Source organism: Hyla sarda, chromosome 1, assembly GCF_029499605.1.
Source record: "Hyla sarda isolate aHylSar1 chromosome 1, aHylSar1.hap1, whole genome shotgun sequence".
In the NCBI taxonomy this organism is placed as follows: domain Eukaryota; kingdom Metazoa; phylum Chordata; class Amphibia; order Anura; family Hylidae; genus Hyla; species Hyla sarda.
In genome coordinates this window covers 408,438,740-408,453,839 of record NC_079189.1, presented here as the reverse complement: position 1 = coordinate 408,453,839, position 15,100 = coordinate 408,438,740, and the positions used below count along the sequence as shown (strand labels likewise).

General features: G+C 46.2%; 1 protein-coding gene across 1 annotated transcript in view; it reads right to left on the bottom strand.

Moving 5' to 3' along the window:
- Positions 1–13,821, bottom strand: part of INPP5J (inositol polyphosphate-5-phosphatase J) — a 50,689-nt gene extending 36,868 nt beyond the window's left edge. Inside the window, exon 1 of the mRNA XM_056528640.1 lies at positions 13,777–13,821. The gene's annotated coding sequence lies outside the window, so the exon portion shown is untranslated. The remainder of the gene's footprint in view (positions 1–13,776) is intronic.
- Between the last annotated feature and the right edge of the window lie 1,279 nt (positions 13,822–15,100).

The following is a 15,100-nucleotide window of genomic DNA, read 5'->3' as shown; positions in this document are numbered from 1 at the left end:
CATTAAGATGGTAGCTCTAGATTACCAAGAGTGCCCCTGAGAGCCTCAGTTGAATACCATGTAGTATGTTTAAAATATGTCATTATCCTGTGACGTTCGCCGACATCAGGTAAGTAGTGCAGATATCTTTTCCATTTATTAAAAAAGGCCTTTGCATGCAACTCTGAGCATCTTATGGACAATAACATCTCTCTATGTAATACAGAATGATATTCCTTTAAGATTTCTGTAATTGTCGGCACGGTAGGTTGGAGCCAATGTCTAAGCAAGCACAGTTTAGCAATCAAGATAAGTAAGTGTACACCCTTGGGCATTTTGCCCCTATCAGAAGGGTTCGATTCTCTAACAGGTAGATAGTGAAAGAGGTATGGTTCTGGGGAGAACGGTAAATGTCTATCCCAAATGGTCAGTATTAAAGAGGATAGGTCAGACCACAATTTCGACACCTGCGGGCATTCCCATAAGCAATGCCAGAGGTCTGCCCCCTGTAGTTGACATGTCAGACAATGTGTGAGGAACGGAGGCGGGGGTGGCGTGCCCCTCCATTTAAATGCATACGTAGCCTTGTGTAGAATACGCCAATGAATTTCTCTTAACTGTGCACTGGGGGTAGAGCCATTGACAGCCAATAAGCCCTCTAGTAAACGGGGCGATTTCAGAGTCACCAAGTTTAGAGGACCATTTGGCAAGAGCTGTGGCCCCCCGTCCCTTTAACGCTATATCCCTGATGGTTGCGTAGATCAGCGAAAGGGAACGGTGGGACTGTGTGCTCCCCAACAATTTGTCAAAATCATTAGGTTTTTCTACCGTCGCATAACCTCTCACTACACCATGAAAAAAGGAGCATAATTGATTATACAGCCACTGATGGGAATCGGGAAGGGTATATTTGCTCTGGAATTCCCCCCAGCTCATTAACACTCCAGTAGATTCAGTCAAGAAATCAGCAAACTGAGTGATACCCAGCGATTTCCAATTGTTGCCTATCGGACTATTGGTACAGTGATCAAGCGCAGGGGTGCTCCACAACTGAAAGTGTCTAGAAAGACACCAAGGCATCCCACACATCTTACGGAGCGCCTTCCACGTTGCCAATGTGTCACTAAATAGTACATTCTTTCTCAATGAACCAGGGATATCTTTATAAGGTAAATGAAACAGGGTGGACAGTGAACCCAGCGGGCAGAGACCCCTCTCCAAGGGCGTGTTTGAAAAATGAGCGGTATCAAAGATCCAGTCCCGGACATGTCTAAAAATAGCTGACAAATTATATAGACGAGCATTAGGCATTTGCAATCCCCCCTTCTCTCTTGCTAGACATAAAGTGTCATAGGCTACTCTTGGGCGTTTACCTACCCAAATAAACCTTGTAAAACTAGCATGGAGCCTTTTAACATCAGTATGGCGTAATAACAGGGGAATTGTCTGCAGCGGATAGAGGAGTTTTGGGAAGCTCATCATTTTAATTAATTGCACCCTACCATAAAACGAGAGAGGCAGGTTCTGCCATCTGTGCAACTCGCCCTCAATTTTCGCAAACAAGGGGGGATAGTTTAGAGTATACAGGGAGAGTGGAGTGCAACCTAATTTTATACCTAAGTAAGAGATATATTTCTTAGCTACTTGAACCAAGGGTACCCGGGCAGGATCATGAGATCTCGAACCTAAAAATAGCAGTTGACTTTTATCTAAATTCACCTTGTAGCCCGATAAAGAGCCAAAAGTGAACAAGGCTCTAAAAACAGCCGGCAGCTGGGTCTCTGGTTCGTTTAGATATAGCAGTACATCATCAGCAAAGCAGCTAATTCGCACCTCCTCCGACCCCACCATAATACCTTCATAGATGCTGTGCTGAAGAAAGTACTGTGCCAGCGGCTCCAAGGCCAAGTTAAAAAGCAGGGGTGAGAGGGGGCATCCCTGTCTTGTGCCCTTCTGTAATGGAAATGGGGTAGAAAGATACCCCGGTAGATGTATTCTAGATACAGGATTCTTATATAAAGCCGACAAAAATGTTCTAAAACTACCCGTTAACCCCATTTTGTTCAGTACCAACTCCAGCCAAGACCAGTGAACATTATCGAAAGCCTTTTCGGCGTCTAAAGACAACAGTGCTGGAGCCCGGCTGGAGTATGGACGAGACGCCACCGCCCCTTGAACTGCTAGAACTGTCCGTATATTGAACACGGCAGCTCTATTTTTAATAAAACCAACCTGATGCGTCCCTATCAGGGATGGCAAATATATTGCCAGCCTGTCTGCTAATATTTTGGACAAGAGTTTAATATCGACATTTATTAAAGATATAGGGCGGTAGGCGCTAGGTTGAGAAGGGTCCTTCCCCATCTTATGTAAGACCTTTATATGGGCCAAATTGCCAGATGGGGGTAACTTCCCCACCGACAACGTACTATCATATACTGCCAATAATACTGGACTAAGCTTCTCACGTAGAATCTTAAAAAACTCCCCCGTAAAGCCGTCGGGTCCAGGTGCCTTACAGCATTTCAAGTGGGAAATCGCCTGAGCAACCTCCTCCAGCGTAATAGGGGCATTAATCAAGTCCCTATCCTCCGCAGACAATTCAGGAAGTGTAATGGAACTCAAAAATCCGTCCCCTGCAGCAGTATCTATATCTTGGGCCGCATAGAGGTCTTGATAATATTGAAGAAAAACCTCCACCACATCCCTAGGCTGCCTATGCAGGGTGCCAGCTTTATCTCTAAGGGGCCGGATGGGCTCTAGGGGCCGCTGACCACGCGCCATATTGGCCAATAATTTCCCAGACTTGTTTCCAAACCTGTAAAATTCCGCCCTAAACTGGTCCCTGTAGTAGGAATCCACCGCAGCCCGAGAGATTTCAAAATCATGCTGCGCTTGAACCCTTATGTCTTTCTTTACTGGAGTTGGATCATCTAAGAAAGAAGTATAGGTTTGTCTCAGTTGCGTAGTCATGCGATCATAGTTGTCCCTAGCCAATTTCTTATGGTGGGCAACATGTGCTATAATTTTCCCCCTCAACACCGCCTTACCAGCTTCCCAAAACAAATGAGGGTCGTCCCTATGTGCCTCGTTAAACATGGCATATTCCTCCCACCAGTGGCTTAGTAGTTGGACAAAAGACTCATCTTTAGCTAGCATAGCAGGGAATCTCCAAACCCTATCTCCTCCCGGGGGTATTGCTGGGGTCAAAGACAATCCCACTGGTGCATGATCTGAGATAATTATGTCATAAATGTGTTCAGATTGGACATGCGACAAAAGAGGATGGGAAATAAACAGGTAGTCTAGGCGTGACCAGGACAGGTGAGGGTGTGAAAAATGTGTGTACTCTCGTTCCGTAGGATTCAGATGTCTCCACGCATCAACTAACCCCGTAGTGTGAAGGAGTGATTGCAAATATAGTTCCGTGTGTGGTGTACTACCCACATCTCGTCTCCTGTCTTCCGCTGCATTGACTACGGTATTAAAGTCTCCGCTCACCACTATAAATCTTTCTGTGTCCGTCAAAATGTGCGAGGCCAGAGCATCAAAAAAAATGGCTTTCCCAGACTGAGGACCATACACATTGTATATGCTATAAGAATTATCCCCTTCCATCAAAAGGACATGTTGCAGCAACCCCTCCACATCTTCCCAATGTGCTTTAACACTGTGTACCAGTCTCCTATGTATCAGGATCAATACCCCCCCTTTTCTATTTACAGCTGGGGACCCCAGAACACGTCCCACCCACATTTTCTGCATTCTCACAAAATCCTCTGTAACTAAATGCGTCTCCTGAAGAAGTGCCACATCCGCCTTCAGTTTTTGTAGATGGCGTAAAACAGACGAACGCTTCTCAGGAGAAGCCCTTAGTATTCCAAGAAATAATTTTCATATGGAGGATAGGAAAATATGAGTAAAAGACCTAGGTGTTCCTGTAATACAAATAATGGTAAGAGCAAAAGGCAAGTAAATAAACTTAATGAGGTGCAGCCTCCCCGGGAGAAAACCCAAAAACAAAAAAAACACCAACATATAAATGGCAATAACACAGAACCAATCCCTGTCTATGGTAAATCCCATAGATCTAAGCGAGATAGGGAGATTAAGGACTTCACTTCTTCCGCGGACCTCCACTGGGTTCCCGCAAACCCAACTCATCAGTACACCGCTTAGTAGTACAAAGCAAACCAGAAGAGGCTCCGGCCCTGAACCTCTGGGATGGTGATAAGATGACAGTGTCAAGGCCATGTGAGAACAGGCAGGAGAAAAGTAAAAAGGTAAGTGGATGGAAGAGAAGGAGGCAAGGAGTAATAGAAAAGTAGGAGGGATGGGGGGGAGAAGGTGGGGGGCAACAGAGGGTGAGTAGAGGAGAAGAGTAGGGGGGGGCGGGGGGGGGGAATGGGGAAAGGAAAGAGTAGGGGGGGGGAGGGGGAAGGTGGGGAAAGAGAGAGAGTGAGCACCCAGGTAGCTAAGCTGCCACAGCGAGTTCCGAGCAGACCATAACTGTAAAATAATCAGCATGTTCATGTTTTTTGCAATTGACATGTATTATATATTTGTGTAGCATGTGTCTTTTTCCTCTTACCTGTTTGTGGGCCAGGAAGTTCTATAGTTCTGTGTTGGATCTCTGACTGTTGTCCACAGGTTAGGATTAGGCTGTGGACAAGATGTCATAGCTTTTCTTTCTCTGTTCTTTCAGAACTGCATGAGAGATAAGCCACACCCCCTCATCTTCCCCTCCTGGAGGACACAGATCTGCATGAGAGAGATAAGCCACGCCCCCTCATCTCCCCCTCCTGGAGGACACAGATCTGCATGAGAGAGATAAGCCACGCCCCCTCATCTGCCCCTCCTGGAGGACACAGATCTGCATGAGAGAGATAAGCCACGCCCCCTCATCTGCCCCTCCTGGAGGACACAGATCTGCATTAGAGAGATAAGCCACGCCCCCTCATCTCCCCCTCCTGGAGGACACAGATCTGCATGAGAGAGATAAGCCACGCCCCCTCATCTGCCCCTCCTGGAGGACACAGATCTGCATGAGAGAGATAAGCCACGCCCCCTCATCTCCCCCTCCTGGAGGACACAGATCTGCATGAGAGAGATAAGCCACGCCCCCTCATCTCCCCCTCCTGGAGGACACAGGTGTGCATGAGAGAGATAAGCCACGCCCCCTCATCTCCCCCTCCTGGAGGACACAGGTGTGCATGAGAGAGATAAGCCACGCCCCCTCATCTCCCCCTCCTGGAGGACACAGGTGTGCATGAGAGAGATAAGCCACGCCCCCTCATCTCCCCCTCCTGGAGGACACAGTTCTGCATGAGAGAGATAAGCCACGCCCCCTCATCTCCCCCTCCTGGAGGACACAGGTGTGCATGAGAGAGATAAGCCACACCCCCTCATCTCCCCCTCCTGGAGGACGCAGGTGTGCATGAGAGAGATAAGCCACACCCCCTCATCTCCCCCTCCTGGAGGACACAGTTCTGCATGAGAGAGATAAGCCACGCCCCCTCATCTCCCCCTCCTGGAGGACACAGGTGTGCATGAGAGAGATAAGCCACACCCCCTCATCTCCCCCTCCTGGAGGACGCAGGTGTGCATGAGAGAGATAAGCCATGCCCCCTCATCTCCCCCTCCTGGAGGACACAGGTGTGCATGAGAGAGATAAGCCACACCCCCTTATCTCCCCCTCCTGGAGGACGCAGGCGTGCATGAGAGAGATAAGCCACGCCCCCCCATCTCCCCCTCCTGGAGGACACAGTTCTGCATGAGAGAGATAAGCCACGCCCCCTCATCTCCCCCTCCTGGAGGACGCAGGTGTGCATGAGAGAGATAAGCCATGCCCCCTCATCTCCCCCTCCTGGAGGACGCAGGTGTGCATGAGAGAGATAAGCCACACCCCCTCATCTCCCCCTCCTGGAGGACGCAGGTGTGCATGAGAGAGATAAGCCATGCCCCCTCATCTCCCCCTCCTGGAGGACACAGGTGTGCATGAGAGAGATAAGCCACACCCCCTCATCTCCCCCTCCTGGAGGACGCAGGTGTGCATGAGAGAGATAAGCCACGCCCCCCCATCTCCCCCTCCTGGAGGACACAGTTCTGCATGAGAGAGATAAGCCACGCCCCCTCATCTCCCCCTCCTGGAGGACGCAGGTGTGCATGAGAGAGATAAGCCACGCCCCCTCATCTCCCCCTCCTGGAGGACGCAGGTGTGCATGAGAGAGATAAGCCACACCCCCTCATCTCCCCCTCCTGGAGGACGCAGGTGTGCATGAGAGAGATAAGCCATGCCCCCTCATCTGCCCCTCCTGGAGGACGCAGGTGTGCATGAGAGAGATAAGCCACGCCCCCTCATCTCCCCCTCCTGGAGGACGCAGGTGTGCATGAGAGAGATAAGCCACACCCCCTCATCTCCCCCTCCTGGAGGACGCAGGTGTGCATGAGAGAGATAAGCCACGCCCCTCATCTCCCCCTCCTGGAGGACGCAGGTGTGCATGAGAGAAAGAAGCCAGAGCAGGGGGAGAGAGGACATACACATCTCCTCATCTCCCCTCCCCCTGCTTTGTCTTCTGAGGACAAAGGTCTGCACTGAAAGTAGACAGAGAAGATAAAAGTGTTATCTGAAGGGGAGGATAACAAAGTGCACGGGCTGGGGATGTATAGACTGCAGGGGAATAAATCTCGGACTGGGGATGATTTCTATGTGTGAAAGGGGGGGGGGGGGGGGGCTCCAGAATGATACATGCTGGGAGTTGTAGTCCCTGTTATGTGTGTGTAACGCTAGTGTTTACAAACCAGTGTGTCTCCAGCTGTTGCAAAACTACAACTCCCAGCATGCCTGGACAGACTTTGGGCATGCTGGGAGTTGTAGTTTTGCAACAGCTAGAGACACACTGGTTGGGAAACACTGTCCTAGCCTATTCAGCATACACATCATGTTACACCAGTGTTTCCAAACCAGTGTGCCTCCAGATGTTATAAAACTACAACTCCCAGCATTCCCTGACAGTCTTTGGGCATGTTGGGAGTTGTAGTCTTGCAACAGCTGGAGGCACACTGATTGGGAAACACTAGCCTAGCCTATTCAGTATATAACAAACAAAGTGCATTGTTTCCCAACCAGGATGTCTTCAGCTGCATCAAAACTACAACTCCCAGGATGCCCGGACAGCGTTTGGCTGTCTAGGCATGCTGGTAGTAGTTTTGCAACATCTGGAGGCACCCTGGTTGGGAAACACTGGTGTATGCCCTATAGAGGTCTGGTGAACTACAACCCCCAGGAGACTACAGAGGCAGCATGCTGGTGTTATACCACAGACTGAAGACTCCTGATTGACACATGCTGGGAGTTGTAGTCCCTTTTGTGTGTGTATGACAGTGTATCCCAACCAAGGCTGATTATATTAGTGTGCTTTGTATAAGGGGGCCGACCCGGGAAAATAGTAGGGTAGGTAAAGGGCGGAACAAACAAAAAAAGAAAAAAGGAGCAGCCCCAAACCAGCAAGGCATGTGGCATGCTGGAATTTGTAGTTTTCAGCTCAGCAAGAAACAGGAAATAGAAGCAAAGATAGAAAAACAAAGTGGGGGATGAAAAGACAACAAAGAACGGAAATAGAGTAGGTTAAACAACAAGAATAGAAATTAAACAAAACAAATAGCGTAAGTCAAAAACGGAAAAACACGTTGACCACCGGAGTTCCCCTTTAATACATGAAAAAAAAACTGTCTACTATTGACTAGGTTTTGTCCGTTCTCCAAGCATACACTTATGCTTTTGAGATTGTTCTGTATCCTGTTGAAAAACAGGATACAGAACAAACATACTCATTACTAGATTAGACTATGCTGCAGTATACGTCAGAATACGTTTTTGCTGGTAATCGGATATATATATTGGTGATGTGGAGCATAAAAACATGATGTGAATGAGGCTTTAGATTATTTAAATTTTTACAATAAAAGAATATTACTGCTTAACTATGCATATATATTTCTTATTTTGTATGCTGATCTAGTCAAGGGCAATTTCCCCTCTCCAACTCATTTTATTAGAAAAGTCTACAATTTTCTTTGTAGTATTGTTTAACCAGTATTGTTCTCATTGTTTTGCCAGACTACAAAACTATCTACTGACTGTCTCCAAAAGTTGTTTGTTTTACTTTGTGTTGTATGAGATCTGCATATCTGCGACACCTTTCTACCTCAAATATTTAAGGAGTCGACATCTATATTGTGGAATTTGAGCGGTAGTGTGAAAAGTTGTTGGATCAATTCTGTGCTTCCAGGATTCCATGGGATAACTTTAGTCCAGACAGACCGGCCAGTGTTTCCCTTAAAGGGGTACTACCGTGGAAAACTTTTTTTTTTTTTTTAAATCAACTGGTGCCAGAAAGTTAAACAGATTTGTAAATCACTTCTATTAAAAAATCTTAATCCTTACAGTACTTTTTAGGGGCTGTATACTAAAGAGAAATCCAAAAAAGAAATGCATTTCCTGTGATGTCATGACCACAGTGCTCTCTGCTTACCTCTGCTGTCTATTTTAGGAACTGTCCAGAGAAGCATATGTTTGCTATGGGGATTTTCTCCAGTTCCTAAAATGGACAGCAGAGGTCAGCAGAGAGCACTGTGGTCAGGACATCACAGGAAATGCATTTCTTTTTGGATTTCTCTTTAGTATATAGCCCCTAAAAAGTACTGGAAAGATTAAGATTTTTTAATAGAAGTGATTTACAAATCTGTTTAACTTTCTGGCACCAGTTGATTAAAAAAAAAAAGTTTTCCACGGTAGTACCCCTTTAAAGATTTGTAAATTATTATTATTTTTTTTAGTACCCCTTTAAAGATTTGTAAATTATTATTATTATTTTTTTTAATCAACTGGTGCCAGAAAGTTAAACAGATTTGTAAATTACTTCTATTAAAAAATCTTTATCCTTCCAGTACGTGTCAGGAACTGTCCAGAGCAGCATAGGTTTGCTATGGGAATTTTCTCCTGCTCTGCACAGTTTCTGATACGGGCATCAGGTGTCAGCAGAGAGCACTGTGGACAAGACAAAAAAGAAATTCAAAAATCAAAGAATTTCTACTGTATCATACCGCTGCTAAAAAGTACTGGAAGGATAAAGATTTTTTTAATAGAAGTGATTTACAAATCTGTTTAACTTTCTGGCACCAGCTGATTTAAAAAAAAATAATAATAATAATTCCACCAGAGTTCCCTTTTTTTTTTTTTTTTTCAACTGTAAATTTTTATTGAAGATTTTCCAAGACAAAAGGTAAAACCACACAAGATACATAATAGGGCAATGTGTAGGTCAAGTAAATACCTAGGAAATAACACAAAACAGGTAGAGAAAACATCTAGGCAATCAAGTGCAAAAATACCGCTGACGGCATACACAACTTTTAGTTATTGCGTAGATGAGAAAAATCTCCTGGGTTAATCCCAAAAGGCCCTTCATTGGGCACCTGCATACAGAGAAATACAAATCTCCACCAGACATAACCAACACAGACAACAACAGGACAACAGAGAGAGGACACGGAAGGGGGGGGGGGCAAAGGATCGGGCATAAGAAAGAAAAGGAATGAAGTGTCAGAGGAAGAGCTAAGGAGGCTGCCTATCCAGAAACCCATCCCAGGGCTCCCACACATAAAGAAAAAGAGGTAGAGAGTTATTGGGAGAGGCAGTAAGATATTCAAGAGAATGTATTTCCCTTATTCTTGCCACCAGATCAGTCTCTGAGGGGGAAAGGGTCAGTTTCCAGCATTTCGCAATGAGTCTTGGCTGCCAAAACCATGTGCAATAACAATTTAAATGGCCGTTTGGGTAGGATTTGAGTGGAGAGGTATAATAAGTAGACCCGGGAATCCAAGGGGACCCTAGCACCCAGGACTTCCAAGACCAGTCGCATCACCACTTCCCAGTATGGAGCAATGATAGGACAGGACCAAAATATGTGAAAGACCGGACCCAGCCCCACCCCGCAACGCCAGTATTGAGGAGGGATGTTTGGGTTCAGTTTCTTAAGCAGCGCAGGGGTGTGATACCAATCCATTAACATCTTAAATTGGGTTTCCTTATATGCCGTACAAATGGAAGCCTTAGAAGCCCGTTGCCAAATAACCCGCCATTGGGGTGGGGTGATAGGGGTGTTCAAATCCTCCTCCCAACTGCTCATGTAGTGATGTGTCGGGGCCTGCCCGTCGAGGGGGGCATTAATAAGAGAGTAGATGTCAGAGAGGAGCCCTTTCGTCCGCGGCCCCAATCGGCATAACCGCTCAAAGGCCGTTGGCAGGGAGACTACATGAGCGCCAAGCACAGAGGACATAAAGTGCCGGAGTTGGAGATAATGAAGCCGTTTGGAGGAGGGAAGACCATACCGGGAAACTAAGTCCTCAAAGGATAACAGTGTTCGGGACAGGGGTCCAACTACGTCGGCCCAACAGAAGAGCCCTCTACCTCCCCACTCCCTGACCATACTGGAAGAGAGGCTCGGAGTGAAAGCAGGATGGTAAAGAAAAGACTGCAAGGGGGAGACACGGGAGAAGAGCCGGAATTTCCTTGAGCAGTACCCCCAAACATACTTAGAGAAAGAGATAGGTCCCAGCAGAGGGCCAGGGGGGGTTATAGGAGGGAGGCCCTCCAGAGGAACGTATTTGGGTGAATCAGAGCCAACCACAGCTTCTCGAGCTCCATCCAGCGGCTAAAGGCATGGTAAGAGGACCAAGAAGCCAGGTGGCGCAGATGGGCAGCCTAGTAGTATTTAGTAACGTCTGGTACCGACAAACCCCCCATATGCCGACTCGCCAACATGACCGACATCGGGAGGTGATGCCTCCTACCGTCCCAGATAAAACGAAAAATGGCTGATTGGAATGCACGTAGAGCAGACAACGGGACACGCACTGGCAGCATTTCAAAAAATATATAACAATTTGGGAAGGATGATCATTTTAACTGCCGCTATGCGTCCGAAAAAAGAAGTATATTGGGACCGCCACTTGTCCATAAGAGAGCGAAGGTGTTGGAAGAGAGGACAGAAATTAGCAGAATACAGAGTGGAATAGCTGGAAGTAAGGCGAACACCAAGGTAGGTAATAGAAGCAGGGGACCATCAAAAAGAATAGGCAGCCCGCAATCGGGCGGAAAGAGAAGACGGGAGATTCAAAGGTAATACCTCAGTTTTAGAAAGATTGACCTTATAGCCAGAAACGGTACCATAAGAACGGAGAACCCTGTAAAGGTTAGGAAGCGAAGTCAGAGGTCTCGAAAGGGTGAGAAGGACATCATCCGCAAAAAGGCAGATTTTAAAGTCTCTATCATGGAGGGCTATGCCAGAGATGTCCGCAGTCCCACGAATCATAGCAGCTAAGGGTTCAATACATAAGGCAAAAATCAGTGGAGACAACGGACATCCCTGCCTAGTTCCATTGAAGAGAGGGAAGGGAGAAGGAGAGGCGTGAGGGAGTTTAAGAGAAGCCGTAGGGGAAGAGTAGAGACCCCGCAGAGCAGTGAAAAAATTGCCCAAAATCCCTAACTTCCGGAGGGTGGCAAAAAGGAAGGGCCAGCCTAGCCTGTCAAAGGCCTTCTCAGCATCCAGACTAAGGACCACAGCCTGCTCAGACTGCCGATTAATCAGATCGATCAGATTGACGACCCTCCTCGTGTTATCCCCCCCCCCCCCTGGCGGCAAGGAATGAAGCCCACCTGATCCTTATGAATGAGGGAGGGGAGGAGATACCCAAGACGGGCCGCCAAAATTTTGGAAAACAGTTTCAAGTCGGTATTTAGCAGGGCTATGGGCCTATAGCTGGCGCAGTCATGGGGATCCTTTCCCGGCTTGGGGATAAGGGTAAGTAAGGAGTGCAAAAAGGACTGCGGGATCCCCTCACCCCCCATGAAAGAATTGAAGAGAGAGACAAGGTGGGGGAGAAGAAGAGCGGAAAAGGTTTTGTAGTATAGGTAGGAAAATCCGTCTGGGCCTGGGGAGCGACCAGAAGGTAAGGATCTCAGCAAGTTCCTCAAGCGTGATCGGAGCATTCAGAGTAGCTTGGTCAGCCGCCATGAGGGCAGGCGACACTCCGAGAGAAAGGAGTCCAACAAAGCATCTCGCAATTGGGAAGGAAAAGAGTAGAGCTTACAGTAGTAGTCTCGAAAGAGGCGAGAGATAGCATCGGGGTGATAGTGAAGAGTGCCAGAGGGATCCTTCAGTGCCGAAGGCATCTGTGACGCTGCACGGTCTCTCAAGAGTCTAGCTAGCATTGTGTGGGCTTTATTACCCTTCTCGTAAAACCTCTGTTTAGCATAGAGAAGCTGCTGCTCCATCTTGTGAAGCGCAAGCTCACCCAATTGGGCACGACCCGCAACCAGATGCCTCAGCACAGAGAGAGGGAGCAGAAAGCAGGGCCGCCTCAAGTGCGCGGATTTGTAGTTGCAACTCCCGGGTTTGGGCCAAGGCATCACGCTTCAAACGAGAGCCCAGGGCAATACAATGCCCTCTAATAACTGACTTATGCGCCTCCCAGAGGATGGCCTGGGAAGAGACCGATCCCAGATTGAGAGCGAAGCATTCCACAATAGAGGCCTGGATCGAATCCCGGGAGGGCAAAGACTTGAGGAGGGAGTCGTTAAGACGCCAGTGGCAGCATCTAGGGGAGGAGGCAAAAGGAGAGAAAGACAGGAAGACTGGTCCATGATCAGACCAGGAAATAGGAGCAAGAGAAGCAGAAGAGAGCATGCGAACCATAGGGAGATTGCCAAAAAAGTAATCTCTGCGGGTATGTAATTTATGGGGGTGGGAGTAAAAAGTGAACGACTTGTCGGTAGGGTGGTTAATCCGCCAAAGATCATAGAGGGAGGAGGAGCAAATCAAGTGACGGAACAAAGAAGCGAGACGCATCTGAGTGGGAGGGGCGGGATTGCCAAGGGCCGAGTGGCGATCCATAGAAGGGGAAAAAATAAGATTAAAATCACCGCCAAAAAGCCAGGCCGACGAGGGGGTACTTATGCAACCGAGTTCCCTTTTAAGTGCATTGTTAGGTTAGCACAGTTTATAGTTTTCACTTATTTTCCCTTCTATCCAGCCCCTCTCCTGCTCCCCAATCTATTTTGCTATAAAGTTATTATAATTTTGATTTTTTCTTTGCATTTTTGCCAACCATTCATTACTTTACCTGTCAGACTATTAGCCACTTGACAGACAAAAGATAAATTAATCCTTTATCCTATATTTTTCATGTAGCTATTGGTATTAAAAATAATAATAATTTTACACTGAAAACCATTTTTTCACACTGACCAGAGAGTCTGATAAGGCCATATTCACTAAATTTACATATGTTTTACAAATGTATATTTTAATGTTACAAAGTAAAAATGTCACTGAAAGCAGCTGGCAGCTTCTTATCATTCCACCAGGCTTGAATGACAAGTCTGTTCCTATGTCTGTATAGGAAGAGATGACCTACGTGACTTGAAACCCCATTGTGACTTCCATTAACCACCAAAGCATTTCAGAATGAGTCATAGACATTTGTAATAAAGTAACCTGACCCCGTTTCATGCAGCTTATTGTTTAGACTCCATTATTACTTTAATAGAGGGTTGGATAACACACATTCTTACAATCCTGGCTGTCAGGAAGAAGATGCTACCTGGATCATAGAATATCTTGGTTTTAACACTCAAGAATACTGTCTTAAAGGAAATCTGTCATCGGATTCACCTGCACTTACCGGTTGGTACAAACAGGTTGTGCAGGTGACATTGATGACAACCATACTTACCTGGACCCAATCCGTTCTCTGGTTCTTCCACCATATCTTCTGTCCCGAGGCTGACTTGGAGCATGGGCAGAGCTTTGTGACGTCATCACTGCTGGGTCCCAGAAGCCACGAAGCTCCGGAACCAGGTAATTACCATTATCATCAGTGTCACCTGTACTACTTGTCTACCGAAAGGTTAGTGTAGGAGAAACTGATGACAGATTTCCTTTAAAAGTAGTTGCTATAGAGATTTCTTTGTCTACACTAGCTTTTATGTCTTCCTCGTATCTCCCTGACATTGTATTTGCAGTTGCATCATGCATACAGCACCTTATCATCACAAATCAAAGCTATCAATTTACAGACAATACTTATCGTGTACATCTCACCCAGCACTGCTGCTTAGCAACCGCTGACTTGTTTGTCATTTCTTTCCACTAGCATTAATAACATGATAAACTATGGACATATTCTGACCTATTTTCCCACAGTTTTCTTGGATCACATGGCTGCCTGTGCTATAAGCTGAGACTTGAAATAAATCCTCTCTGGTGATCTGATCACAGCTGGTTGGAAAGCTCTGGACATCAAAAAACAATTCATATTAACCATTTATTAGTGGCAATGCTTTAGCTGGAAATCACTGACAAACTGCAGCATGCTGTGTGCTTGGTATTCTATCACTGTAGGGAAAAAACAGCAATGTCAAAAATTGCAATAAAGTACCTGAAAAGCTGTAATCCATATGCATTGGTGGATCTGGCCTGACAGCTTTATGCTCTGCCTGTGTATAAGAAGTTTACACTCTTTCTCGTTGTGGTACTGTTGTTTTACCCTAGTGCAAAACTGGGCAGCTGCTACTACTCTATTGGATGAACTGTAATAGAACTTAGATGTAATACACCTTTAGGCCAAATGAATAGGTTACAGACAATATTGGAGTGCCAATTTTTGGAAGTTCAACTAAGACCAAAATTATATTTCAAAAAGTAGCAATCTGTTCTTGATTTTGCAGATTTCAAATAACAATTTTTAAAGATATATTTATAAAGATATAGCATTGGCAATACTATACAAAGACATGTTGTACATCAGAAACTTTCGCACAAAAACGGCATTATGCATTTACATTAACCAAAATCTAAACTGAATCCTAATAAAACAGGATTATTAAACCCAAACTGAGTAATAGTGTGTTTCATTATTAAGGTGTAACATTAAAATCGCTTGTGTCCATAACAAATATATCTAGCATATATTCCATGGTGGTGAGTTTGTCCACAGCATGGGGTCTATTGCGCTGTATTCAATTATTGTAGTTTGGTCATGGTCTGAATCAGAATTC